We start from the raw sequence: 12,864 nt of genomic DNA, 5'->3' as shown, positions 1-12,864 counted from the left end.
GGTTGTTGATTTGGTTCTTCAGTCACTCCGTGAGTCGTATAGTGATTTCATTAAAGAATACTATATGACAGATCACGACATGAGACTTTTGGATCTTGCCTATTTGCTTGTTGCTGCTGAACCATCAATGATTTGGCGCACTGGTAAAGCAAATTTGATTGGAATATCTACTCCCAAACTTCCATGGGCATTAACAATGGCAACATTGAAAGTCCAAAAAAGATTTCTCTTCCCAATGGAAAGGGATCGGCCATGGTCAAGTCATTTAACCGAATGATAAAGAGAATGGCTAAGCCTGAGATAGTCCCATGTACCATTCCAAAAGAGTCTGTTTGTTTCTATTGCCAAAAGAAGGGGCATTGGTTGCAAAGCTGCCATATTTACCTGAAAGATCGCAAGGATGGTAAAGTCAAAAAGTTTGATTTCCATATTTACCTGAAAGATAGTGACATAGTAAAGGGGGACATTTGATACCCATTGGCATGTTAATGTAATCACCAAAACATGATTGCCAAAACATCGCCCCGCAAACTAGTCCGTTTTGTAAGCATGCCATGATTTTGCACCCAAGTTTAGGTTTGCAGGTTGTAGTAACAACCGCTTCGTATGTTCTATTTTGCTACAATCAAAAGAACTATTATTTAGGGATTTTTATGTATGTTCCAGAGTGGAGTTATGGTTTTTGATTGTAATAGAAAATTAGGGTTTTTGTATGTATGTTCCGCAATCCAAAAATTGGGTACAGTATTCCGGACCATAAATTTGAGACAAAAATTTGGGATTCACTTCATTGTATTCCGGACATGATTTTCGGATTCTAGACATGTTCTAGACGAGCAAAAATTAGGGTTTTTGATAACGATGTGTCATGTAACATAAATGTCTAAGTCCATGGATTCCTATAATTGCCTTAACACGATTAAAATTCATAGAAAACCTTATAATACCTATATAATTGCATAAACTAAATAGTTTTTTTAACATATAATCTAAAATAAATGCATTTAATTCAAAACAAATTTGAAACTTCCAAATAAAAATTGCATTTCTTCATTGCTATCGAAAGATATTTTCAGTTGTACAGGTGTACGGAATGAGATTTCGAAGTGTAGTCTGAAACAGTGGACGTCGAAGTGTAGTCCGAAACGGTTTAAATGATATTTATAATAGAACCAAATTATCGCATCATAATTATCTGCCCGTTTAACCGAATTTGTAATCAGGTCCGGAACACCCATTCCAAACCAAGTGGTCATTTTGTTAAAAAAAATAATAATATATAAAATAAAATAAAAACAAACAAAAAAATGGTTAGATTATTCAATTTCCCTATTTAGTAATTCAGACATATCAAATATAACCTAAGTTTAAATAGTGTATCGTATTTCTAATTTGGTTGGTTGACATGGATAACTTATCCCAATTGGCTTATCACAAAATTGTAACATCTTTTCCGGCTTTTAGCTTCTTGCTTTTCTTTTTAGAGCGTGTTCGGTACAGAGTGTTTGGGAGCATTTGAGAGCTTTTAGCTTCTAGCGTTTGACAAAATATTTCGTAGCTCCGTTTTGAACTAAGTCTCGTTCGACACTACAAGTTCTAGCGTTTAGTTTAAACAAAACGCTCTTAATCCAAATGCTACTTCATTTAGCATTTAACAAAACGCTACAAGTTACAAGTTACCCGCTAGCCGCTACCAGCTAGTTTTGCCGAATCATCATCTTTTTTCAAATTATCTTTACAAATTCATTATTTCCATAATACTGGCGAATTAGTTGTGTAATTAGTTATTGTAATGTCTAATATGCTAAATGAGTTATTGTCAGTTACAATATTTAAAAGTAATGCATTTAGTATATATAAATCAAGTATAATTTTATATTGTCAGTGATACATAAGAAGCTCTTTTAGTTAATTGGTATACGTCAACAAGGTATATAACGTGATAGTTTTTTCTACATAGTGATATACGTCAACAAGGTATAGCGTGAAGTAACAAAAGTTTGCATATCACACCTTTTGGATTGGCCAGAAATTATGCGTATTTAATGTAAAATAGACGGGCACAAAGTGCTTTCGTTCTGTTACGAGTAAATGTAGAGGTTTGCATTTTTGTTATATTTAAATTTGAAACGGGAAGAAATGTTTTTCTTCTTAGAGCAACAGAAGCAGGACGAAAAATGAATTACATACATGTGAGGAAGGGAGTGTCTCGTTAAATGGCCAGTTGTGACCATCAAAATTCAAAAGGTTTTGTTGTGTTTAGGGTTCGATGGAAGGAGAAGAAAACATCAAATGGAGAACGAAATAATGCACTTCTATAAATGATACTTAATAAATTTATGACAAAATTACATGAAATGTCCCTATGGTTTATCAAAGGTTACAAACTCCATCATTATTAAAGTTTTTGACAAACATGGTCCTTATGGTTTCCAAAACTTACGTGAAATATCCATTTTACTAACACCGTTAGTTTTCGTCCGTTAGTATTCGTCCGTTAGTATGATGGTAATTTGGTCTCTTCAGATAACAAATGGAGCACGAAATAATGCACTTCTATAAATGATTCTTAATAAATTTATGACAAAATTACATGAAATGTCCCTACGGTTTATCAAAGGTTACAAACTCCATCATTATTAAAGTTTTTGACAAACATGGTCCTTATGGTTTCCAAAACTTACGTGAAATATCCATTTTACTAACCCCGTTAGTTTTCGTCCGTTAGTATGATAGTAATTTGGTCTTTTTAGATAACAACGATTGAGTTTGTAACAATGGGTAAACCATAGAGACCATTCTTATAATTTTGTCTATATTTTATGATTATGACTTTAAGGTTCTTCCACTATTTTACTTTTTAAAATATCACTTTGATTCCATTACTTTGAACTTTGTAAAATATAATTTTCACCCCCTGTGCTTTAAACTTTCGTGTTTATCTATCGTAATATATATAATTTGATTTTTCTTAATAACTTTCGTTCATTAACATAAAAATATCATTGAAGTTCTATATTTAGTATCATATATTATTTTATGTACCACTAAATTATTATTACGTGATTTTGTCCATTTCTTTTTGTGTCACTACAAAAATTGAATTACCGTTTTTTACCCCAATCCAAAATGAATCGAATTTTATTGCTAAAATTTGACGTTTCTTACACTTCTTATACCCCAATTAATCACATTTAGTAGCTCATAACATCATACATCCGGCCAATGACAGTTTGCCAAGTTGAAACAATTGATTTTGTTGGATCATTATCTAGATTACGATTGACAAACTCAAAATCAAAACCAACTAGATGAGAATCAGAGCTCCTTATTGAGTTATCGCTCTTTCCGAGCTCCCTCTTTTCGAATCTACTCGACAAGAACGAAGACGAGGAGTTTATGGATCGTGTCAGTGCCGCCACGAATCACGATCCGGAGAAATGTTTCTTTAAGCAACAATTTAAATTTGAATATGATTCATATGAGTTCCTTGAGTAAACTATGTGTCACCGTCGTCAACACCAATAAAACAGGAAAGCCGAGAAATGTCGATTCAAAACCATGATCTTCCACATCCGTCAACGACTATGATAATTGATACATTGTTTCAGTTCATGGTGATGCCTTACTCTCGTTTACCCTCTTAAATTTCCAAAAGGTTTTGTGAATCGACTATTTTCTACTTTCGATGGCTTGCAGGCTCATAAATTCTTGTTTCATTTTGAAGGTAAAATACATTTTGTTAATATCTGAAGTTGAATTTGTTCGTTTTAGACATTGTTTAATGTTTCTTGGTTAATTTTGGTTTTAGGATCCCCAACAAAAGCGAATTCATGGATATAGATTTGTGTCATTGTATCTAACAGTTATGAATCCATCCTCTCGTTGTTTAATTTGGAGATTTGGTGTTGTATTATCTCAATTCACATTATTTGTTTGTAAAAAGATGTGTTCTTATAAACAACCATTTAAGTATGTTTATTAGAATCAATTATTTTTCTAATATTAGGTTGTTATGGCTTTCTGGTTATAAATATGTACTCCTCTATATGGTAACAAGCATGTATATTGTATCTTCAATCTCAAACATAGTTGATGAATGATGACATTGAATGTTGTCCATCTAGTAGAGTGCTCTATAGACTTGCAAAACTAGAATCCTAATGGACGCACAAAGGAAGCTGAATATCTATGGAAACATGCAACAAAGAATTATGAAATAACCATTAAACTAAATTGGAACAATCTACGTGTAACTTTTATAAAGAAATAAAGAAAAATATGTAGCTCTATTTTATATATAAAACTACTTCTTGTTTATAGCTTTGTGATGAAATTAACTTTTTGCTCTTAACTACTAGAGACTTGCATTACAAGTGCTTCATTTAACACTTTTTAATATAGTCCCTAAAATTTTATATTCTTTATACTTTTATTTATGTATATTGATTAACATCAATAATGGGTGTCATAGGAATTAGGTGCACTTGTTCCTGCCTGTGAAAAACAGACAATAGTAAGAAGTGCAATTAGTATTCAATCAGGTATATGAAAATATTATTAAAACATCACTTTTTTCTTATAAGTTTTCACCATGAATAACTGATTATTAGCCACATTTATTACTTATATATGAAGTTTCGTGCATCATTACATTTGCAATTTAACTTCCATAGATCAGTTTACAACCTTGGCAATGTTCTAGTAAATTTATGTAAACCTTTTCCAAATATAATAACATTGCATACTATTCAGGATTTTTGATATTTTTGTTAAGAATAATCTTGGCTTTTATTTTGTAGTATGGATTTGTAGAAGACACTTCAAGAACACATAATAATAGTTGTTGGAAATGAGATTCCTTTCAATTGATTATGCAATATATAGTTGTTGGTCATGTATTGAAACCAAATTACTCATTTAATACCCATTCTTCTATTGTTTCATGTAAAATTTTAAAATTGTTTAAATGACTTTTTCGTCCATCTTATACATTCAGGTTTACACAAGTGCCTTGTAGCTTGTGTGGACAATGGTAAATATTATTCATTAATTTACATAAAAAGATTGCTATTCAAATTTATACTTTTTTTTTTTTTTTCCTTTAACCTTATTTATAGATGGGTAATTTACATCCATATCAATAGGAAATCCAGTCACACTACAATGTGACTGGAAAAGATTTAACTTTGTTTTGAACCAATAGGTATATGATTTTTGTTGTTGTTGTTGTTAAGTGTAATTTTCGGTTGATGTAATGATTTTCACTTTCCAATTATTGTAGAATCATGATGATAAACAAGTAAATATCTCAAGATGGAACAAGTATTCAAGTTCAAATTTTGAATATTGTTTCAGTCAAAGAATGCTCAAATTTAACTTTACCATCAGGTCCTTCATTCTCCATTGATACAATTCATGGACCATTCTTCTTCGTACTTCCAATTTCTCTCTTTCTAATTTTAATTAACATTTTAAAATTTGTATTTAATTATCTTATTAATTGATATTATTTCTTTATTTTTTCTCATCATATTGCAGACTCACATGAGTACATGGACATGTGGCTTGATGTTATTCGCCTAGTCTACACAATTTTCGCACGTGGTAGAATTCTATTCCTAATTTCACTTGATACTCTTAAATTCTTTTTCCTTTTTCTTTGTATACAATATTCACTAAAATATCCATATATGGATTCTAGGTTGCTGACAGAATGTTATCCTAATTAACATAAGAATTTTTGGTATTGTGTTTAAGAAGGTAAATAATGTGCTAGTAAAATTACAATAAATCTTGAGATCTTCATTTGTGTATGTAACAGGGGATTACTAGCATTGGTTATATATGAGGTTATTCAAAGTATCATGAAGTATGGGGAAGAAGTTAAACTCGAATGAAATTTAAAGTTATTTTTGTTTAGTTACCTTTATATTTAATGTCTTGTGGTTCGACATTTAAAATAATTTGATGTTGATTTAAAACAATTTTTATTATTTTTGATGGATTATAATTTAATTACCTTTCTTATTTTATATTATAGCTAAAAATGTTTCGTTATTAGCAGTCTAATTAAAGAATCGCATTAGTATTTAAGGATACAAAATATGTGCCACAAAAACTTTTATAGTAGGATCACGTAAAAAAAGTGCTACTAAAACTACATAAAATCTAGAAATGAACTAGTATTTGGCGGTACAATAAATATGTCACATAAAACTTATCTTCTATTGTGGCAAATAAAGAATGTGTCACTAATATACCAAAATGCTGCAGCGTCAAATCTGAAAAGTGTCACGAAAGAATTTTAATGGGAGTGCTTCTATTGACACTTTTTATTTGTGTCGCTGATTCTTTGAGTAACCTATAGTGACATTTTTTTTGGATTTTTAGTGGTATTTTATATGTGCTACTAAATGACATATATTTTGTAGTGATATTTGTATCTATAAATTCAAGATAATCAATGTTTTAACGTGAATTTAGAACTTTCATTCATTAATTTTTTTCTAAAAAAATTACTTCTTTTTTTTTTTATACATTTATCGGTTTAAATTCAAGTTTATCTACTTTTGACGTAATATTTTTTATGTAAAAAAATTACGTTGAAACGTAGACAAACTTAAATATAAACCGACATGTGCATAAAAAAATAAGTAAATGTTTTTTAAAAAAAAAATTAACAAACAAAAGTTTTAAACGTTAACCACATTGAGTTTATACACACATATATAAAGATAAGTATGCAAAAAATTAGTTTTTTTAGACTGATGAATAAAAGTTATTAATGAAAAATAGATTATACGTATTACGAGGGATACACAGAAAATTTAAAAAATGAAGGGATAAAAATAATATTTTATGAAATTCAAAGTGAAGGTGAGAGTACCATTTAAAAAAATAAAATAGTAAAAAAACTACAAACTCATTAATATAAAATATAGATAAAATTATATAAATTGTCACTATGGTTTATTCTTCGTCAGTCCGTGCTTTCTGAAGAAAAAAACAAATTACCTTCACCTTAACAGATGGGAAAAAAATATATAGAAATGACTAAGTTTATGTAATTGTTTCTATTTTTTTGGAACAATTTAAATCTAATCCTAAATTACTCACAGAATCAATTTATATTCCTGGTGAGACTTGAACTCTAAATTTTAAAAACAGACAACAATAGAAACATTTTGGTTGATGACTATGAACATTAAGCGACTATACGTGCTAAATATATAGGTTTCTAAGTTCTTTAGTATTTAAATTTTATATTGGCTAAATTTTTCTATGTATAACTTAATTCATTATTTAGGGGGGGGGGGGGAATTTATTGTTATTTACTTAGTTTTCAACTAAATGGTTTTAGTGATAAGGAGTAAATTAAGGGAGAGGTCATATGTTTAAGTCTTTTAAAAAAACATAGGTTATATTTAGAAATAGATTAGTTAGTTTGTCGTTTAAAAAAAATATTTTGTTTCCATTCATAAATAACTTAATACTATAAAGTTGAGTTTTTAACCAAAATGGTGTTTTTGAAAAAAATATTTAGCAAGCATAGTTTCAAAAATATTTACCAAATAGGTATAGTTTTGAATTTTCTTTTTTAACTTTTAGTTTTTTAACTATTTTTTATTGTTTTTTTATTATGTTTATTTTTGACATTTTGTAACTTTAGGCCAATAATGTTTATCAACCGATTAACTGAAATCGATACTAATAATATCTACTATATTTTGACTTTGGCTGACTCTAGCCTTTCAACATGAGATTGAAAACAAAAACAATTTCATTTTTAAGGGAAATTTCAAAATAATTAAACAATTTAAATTTCACTTTGTTCGCCACTGTTTTTAACTTCTAAACTTTGAAGTTCAATTGCTTTAATAAAATGTATTTGTGCCTTTGTGGGCTATAAAAAAAATATGTTTGTAATTATCGAATAAAAAATGTAGGCAACTGTTAGTGTTTTAGGTTTCAAACACATTAAAGAAATTGCAAATGTGTTAGTTTTAAAATAAAATTGTCAAACTTTGGTAGTAGTAATAAGCTACTGGACTGTTAATTATAATTCACGGTTTCTAACGAAAATCGATAAACATTTTAACAAAAAGTTACAAAAAAGTCAAAAAATTATATTTAAAGAATATGTAAAAGTAGTTAAAAAAAAAACTGAAAGTTTTCGAAAATATATAAAGTTTTGAAACTATATCTATTTGGTAAATATTTTTGAAATTATACCTATATAGTAAATATTTTTTTCAAAAACAAGATTTTTGTTCAAAAACTCATATAAAATTAGATATTAACATATCGTTAATCCCACCATCATTCCCTTCTCAATAGCTCATTTATTGTTGACCAAATATGTTTCTATTAATTTGAAGCGACTTTAAAAATCATTGTTAAAATTACTAACTTGATTTCGGCAAAAAAATAATAATAATAATAAATAGGTTTTTTTCGGTACCATTGAATATTGATAACTCCAAAGAATATTCTCTAAATTTTTCTTTAATTTTGGTACGGCATTTGGGTTTGGGCAACTCATATTCGTTTACACTTTTTGTCATTAAATAAATAGTCTAACGTGATTGAGAACTAAACGACTATTAGGCTAGTAAACACCAAAAAATAAGTTGTTTTTTAAAAGTTTTTGACACTGTAGCACAATGAAATTTGGTAACTTTGTATATTAATCACTCATGTATGTTTTATGCTCGGTTAGTCCTTATCGTTAGAAAATACCGGCTAATCACACCATTGGGAACCCGGTAAACGGAACAACCAGTTGTCTTTCTTACGTGACATTAAAATAAATAATATATTTACCTTGCCTTATCCACATAAGAAATCGAAGTCAAAATAGTCACATTTATTCACACACACCAGTACACTCCTTCGTTCTTCATTTTTCTCATCTATCAACAGCCATGAACGAAAAAACTAGGCTTCCACACGTTTTCCTTCGATCGAACTCAGTGATCAGGCAACCAACCAACAATGTCAACCTCGATGCCAAGCCCTTATGGACCCTACCCTATAGTGGAGCTCAACTTCAAATGTGTTTTTCTTCGAGATCCTTTCTCGTATAACCATGGTATCAAATTCACATTCAAAGATCAAGATTTTTCTGGAATGACATACTCTGAGTGTATCACCTTTCTTGAGCGGTTCATGCAAGAAAGTATCAAGAAGCTATACTACTGTGAGTCAGGTAAGCCCTTATTATATGGGATAACTATTATTCGTAACGATGGAGATTATGCGACTTTCATTTTTGATGCTTTTGGACCCGATGTTTATATTTCCCTATATGTGGACCATGATGGTCAAGGAATTGAGGATTGGTTTGGCTTTGAGATAGAAACAGAAAAAGAAGATGGTGACGATTCATGCATTGATGGTGGTGCAAATGAAAACAAAATTGATAACCTTAACGATGTGGATGTGGAATTTAATGAGGATATGGTCACTATGAACAGAACACAAGGTGATGAGTTTATGAATAAATTACGTGCTGAAGAGGAAGAGAGAAATGATAACAACATAGATGATGATGGGGGTGAAGAGGAGGAAAATGTAACTCAACAACATTCGATTTTTAATGAGTCAACTCCATGGAAAAAATAGTACCCTATACTTGGTATGAGATTCAAAGATCCAACTCAATTAAAATCTATGGTATGCAACTATGTTGTTGCCAATGGGTACCACCATTGCTTTGAGAAAAATGATAGAAAGAGGTTGTTGGTTAAGTGTTGTAAGGGTGAATGCGCATTTAGGTTGTGGGCATCTTGGATGAGTGATGTGACAAGATTCCAAATCAAGTCTTTAAAGTCACATCACAAATGTGAAAGAAACTACAAGTTAGTCTCAATGATTACTTATGTTTAGATAAGGAATCATTATACAAGAGAGTTATTACTTAAACAAAAGATGAGTGTTAGAAAGCTTAGAACAAATATGTCACTGAAGTATGGTACTCATGTAAGCGTTGGTCAAGGCATGAGAGATAAGAAATATGCACTGTGATTAGTAGATGGTACACTTGTTGAACATTTCACAAAGTTGTTAGATGCAGAAGAGATTAAGAGATCAAATCCAGGTATCACTGTGGAGCTTGATGTGAATTGCATGCTAGATGGAAAGAACTACTTTAGTAAGTTCTATGTTTGCTTAGATGCATTGAAGAAGGGGTGGAAGGAAGGATGCAAGAACATAATAGGTTTAGATGATTGTTTTCTTAAAGGGATATGTAAAGGGGAGTTGTTATGTGTTGTTAGAAGGGATGCAAACAATGGAATTTATCTCATTGCATGGGTAGTAGTTTGAGTAGAGAATAAGGAAAACTATAAGTGGTTTTTAGATCTACTCATTGATGACTTGGAACTTAATTTAGGATAGATACAGTTCATATTTGATCAACACAAGGTAATTTACTTCTTTATCCTTCATTTCCCATTCTAGTTGCATAACTATTTTGACATAATTTACAATTTTAACAGGGTCTGATTGAGGCTGTCAAAGAACTCCTTCCATATGTAGAGCATAATGCAACACCCGTGTTTCTAGGCTAACCATTGATACGACGATGTAATAGTTAGGGTCAACAAATGTAACTTTTTTTTTGAAGTAATAAAGATGAATTACTTGAATATTATGTGGATTATGTGATTTTATGTGCTTATATACTTGTCTATGAAGATATAATAAAAATAAGCGTCAAAAATAAAATGCTAGATAAACTGGATATCTATGAAGAAAGTTGTAGTGATCTTGACAAGGATTCCGGAGATATAAAGAACGTCGAAATCCGAGTTATAACGAATAAGTTATGACCTATCGAAGTTTCGCGATAAAACCAATACGACGTTGTGTGACGTAAAAAGTGAGTTTTCGATAAAGTGTTTTTTATCCTTATAGATTGAAACGTAAGTTATAGTATACGTTAAAGCGAGAGCGTGCATAAAAAGAATATTCAAATTTGATTTCGTATGACGTAGTTATGTATTTTATAAGATTTGGTATAATAGTGCGCAACTCGGAGTGCAAATTTTAGATCGAGCGATTTTTAGCCTACACAACCTAAATAAGAATCGAAGATCTCGTCAATAGGATCTCAACGGTAAAAAGACAGAAGAAAACGGACGTCGGATGAAGAAGTTATGAAATTTTAACGGACATTTCTTGTAGGACATTAGGGATTACATGTGTGCTTGTAGTCTTTGTGACTCCTGGTATATATATATATATATATATATATATATATATATATATATATATATATATATATATATATATATATATATATATATATATATATATATATATGTGCCTATTTGCTATATGTATGTGGGGTGAAATAGACACATGGGTGGAATAGACCCGATACAGCCTTATGCTGACATATGAGTTGAAATAGATTTGAAGTGAAATAGACCCGGGTTGAAATATACCCGATACAGCCTTGTGCTAACATATGAATCAAAATAGACTCGAATGTGAAATTGACCTGGTACAACTTTGTGTTGACATATGAATTGAAATAGACTCAGGGGTGAAATAGAACCAGGGGTGAAATAGACCGGGTACAACGTTGAGCTAACGTATATGTATGTTAAGCGGTATCTTGAAGAACTTACTAAGCTTCGTGATTATGGTTTTCAGCTTATGTTTCAGGTACTTCCGAATCGAAAGGGAAGAGCTCAGAATGATTGCATCACATACACTATGACTTTTCACTTATTTGACTCTTATGTATTTTGGATAATTACGGATACATTACGATTTCCCTTTGGTTTTGATAAACACGTTTGGTTGATGTTTTTATTTAATATAAAAACAAAAAAATTTGGTTTTGAGTTTTAAGACGTTACAAGTATAAATTGATCTCTTGTAATAAATTTAAATCACCCAGGTTAATACGATATCCTTTAAAGGTTTTGAAACCACTTGTTACTTGTAAAACATTTATGGGCTTTAATAACTTTAAATCCCCCAATTAATACGGTATCAACTTCCTTTTAGTAAAAACCTATGTCTTGTAAGGTTAGCTTCAATGTATGTTCTTGAATCAATTGTACTTTGTATTTGTGCTTCATTTAAAAAAGTCAAATTGTTCAATTTCAATTTAAGAAATAAACAATTTTAGTATTCACTGGCTTGATTAGTGTTGTGGCCCGTTCATGGTCATGGCTTGTTGAATTTTGTTGTTGTATTTTTCTTTGTTTTCTTTAAATGCAATTTTAGCCATTTTTTACATTATTTTAGTCATAGTTGTTCCAAAAGAAGCATGTATGTATATGTGTGTTTTTATAAAACCAAATGCAACACATTTATCATTTATGAAGAAAACCATACTTACTGCATAATATAATAACATGAACAATGTATTATGTCAACGACATACAAAACAAGAACCTAATGGAGAACCAGATCTATTGTTTTTATTTTACCGATAGTTGTTATTACATGTTTTTGCATATTCGGAACCCAAACGCATGTCTCCATGTCCATACATTCAATATAAGGCTGATCACTTCACCCTGCATAATGAAGCACACGGGATTATCTTTAAATCATATATATTTTCCACTATTTGCTCTAATAAATATATTTTTTTTGTTATGTGTTATATTTTTATTAATTTTCTCTCATGTTATTTTATGGTTATTTTAAATTAAATGTTTTCCATATGTTACATTATAATTTTTCTTTCTATTTTATTAAATTTCACATAATTTTTAAATGTAATAATTATAATAAATGTATATCAATTTATTAATAAATTTTCCTTTTAATTTCAAAATTACTAAATTAAAAACCAATTATTTTTTTATTAATTAATTTTTTTAATTTAAAGAGAAA

Source organism: Lactuca saligna, chromosome 9 (assembly GCF_052625555.1).
Source record: "Lactuca saligna cultivar CGN05327 chromosome 9, ASM5262555v1, whole genome shotgun sequence".
NCBI lineage: Eukaryota > Viridiplantae > Streptophyta > Magnoliopsida > Asterales > Asteraceae > Lactuca > Lactuca saligna.
This window is presented reverse-complemented; position numbering follows the sequence as displayed.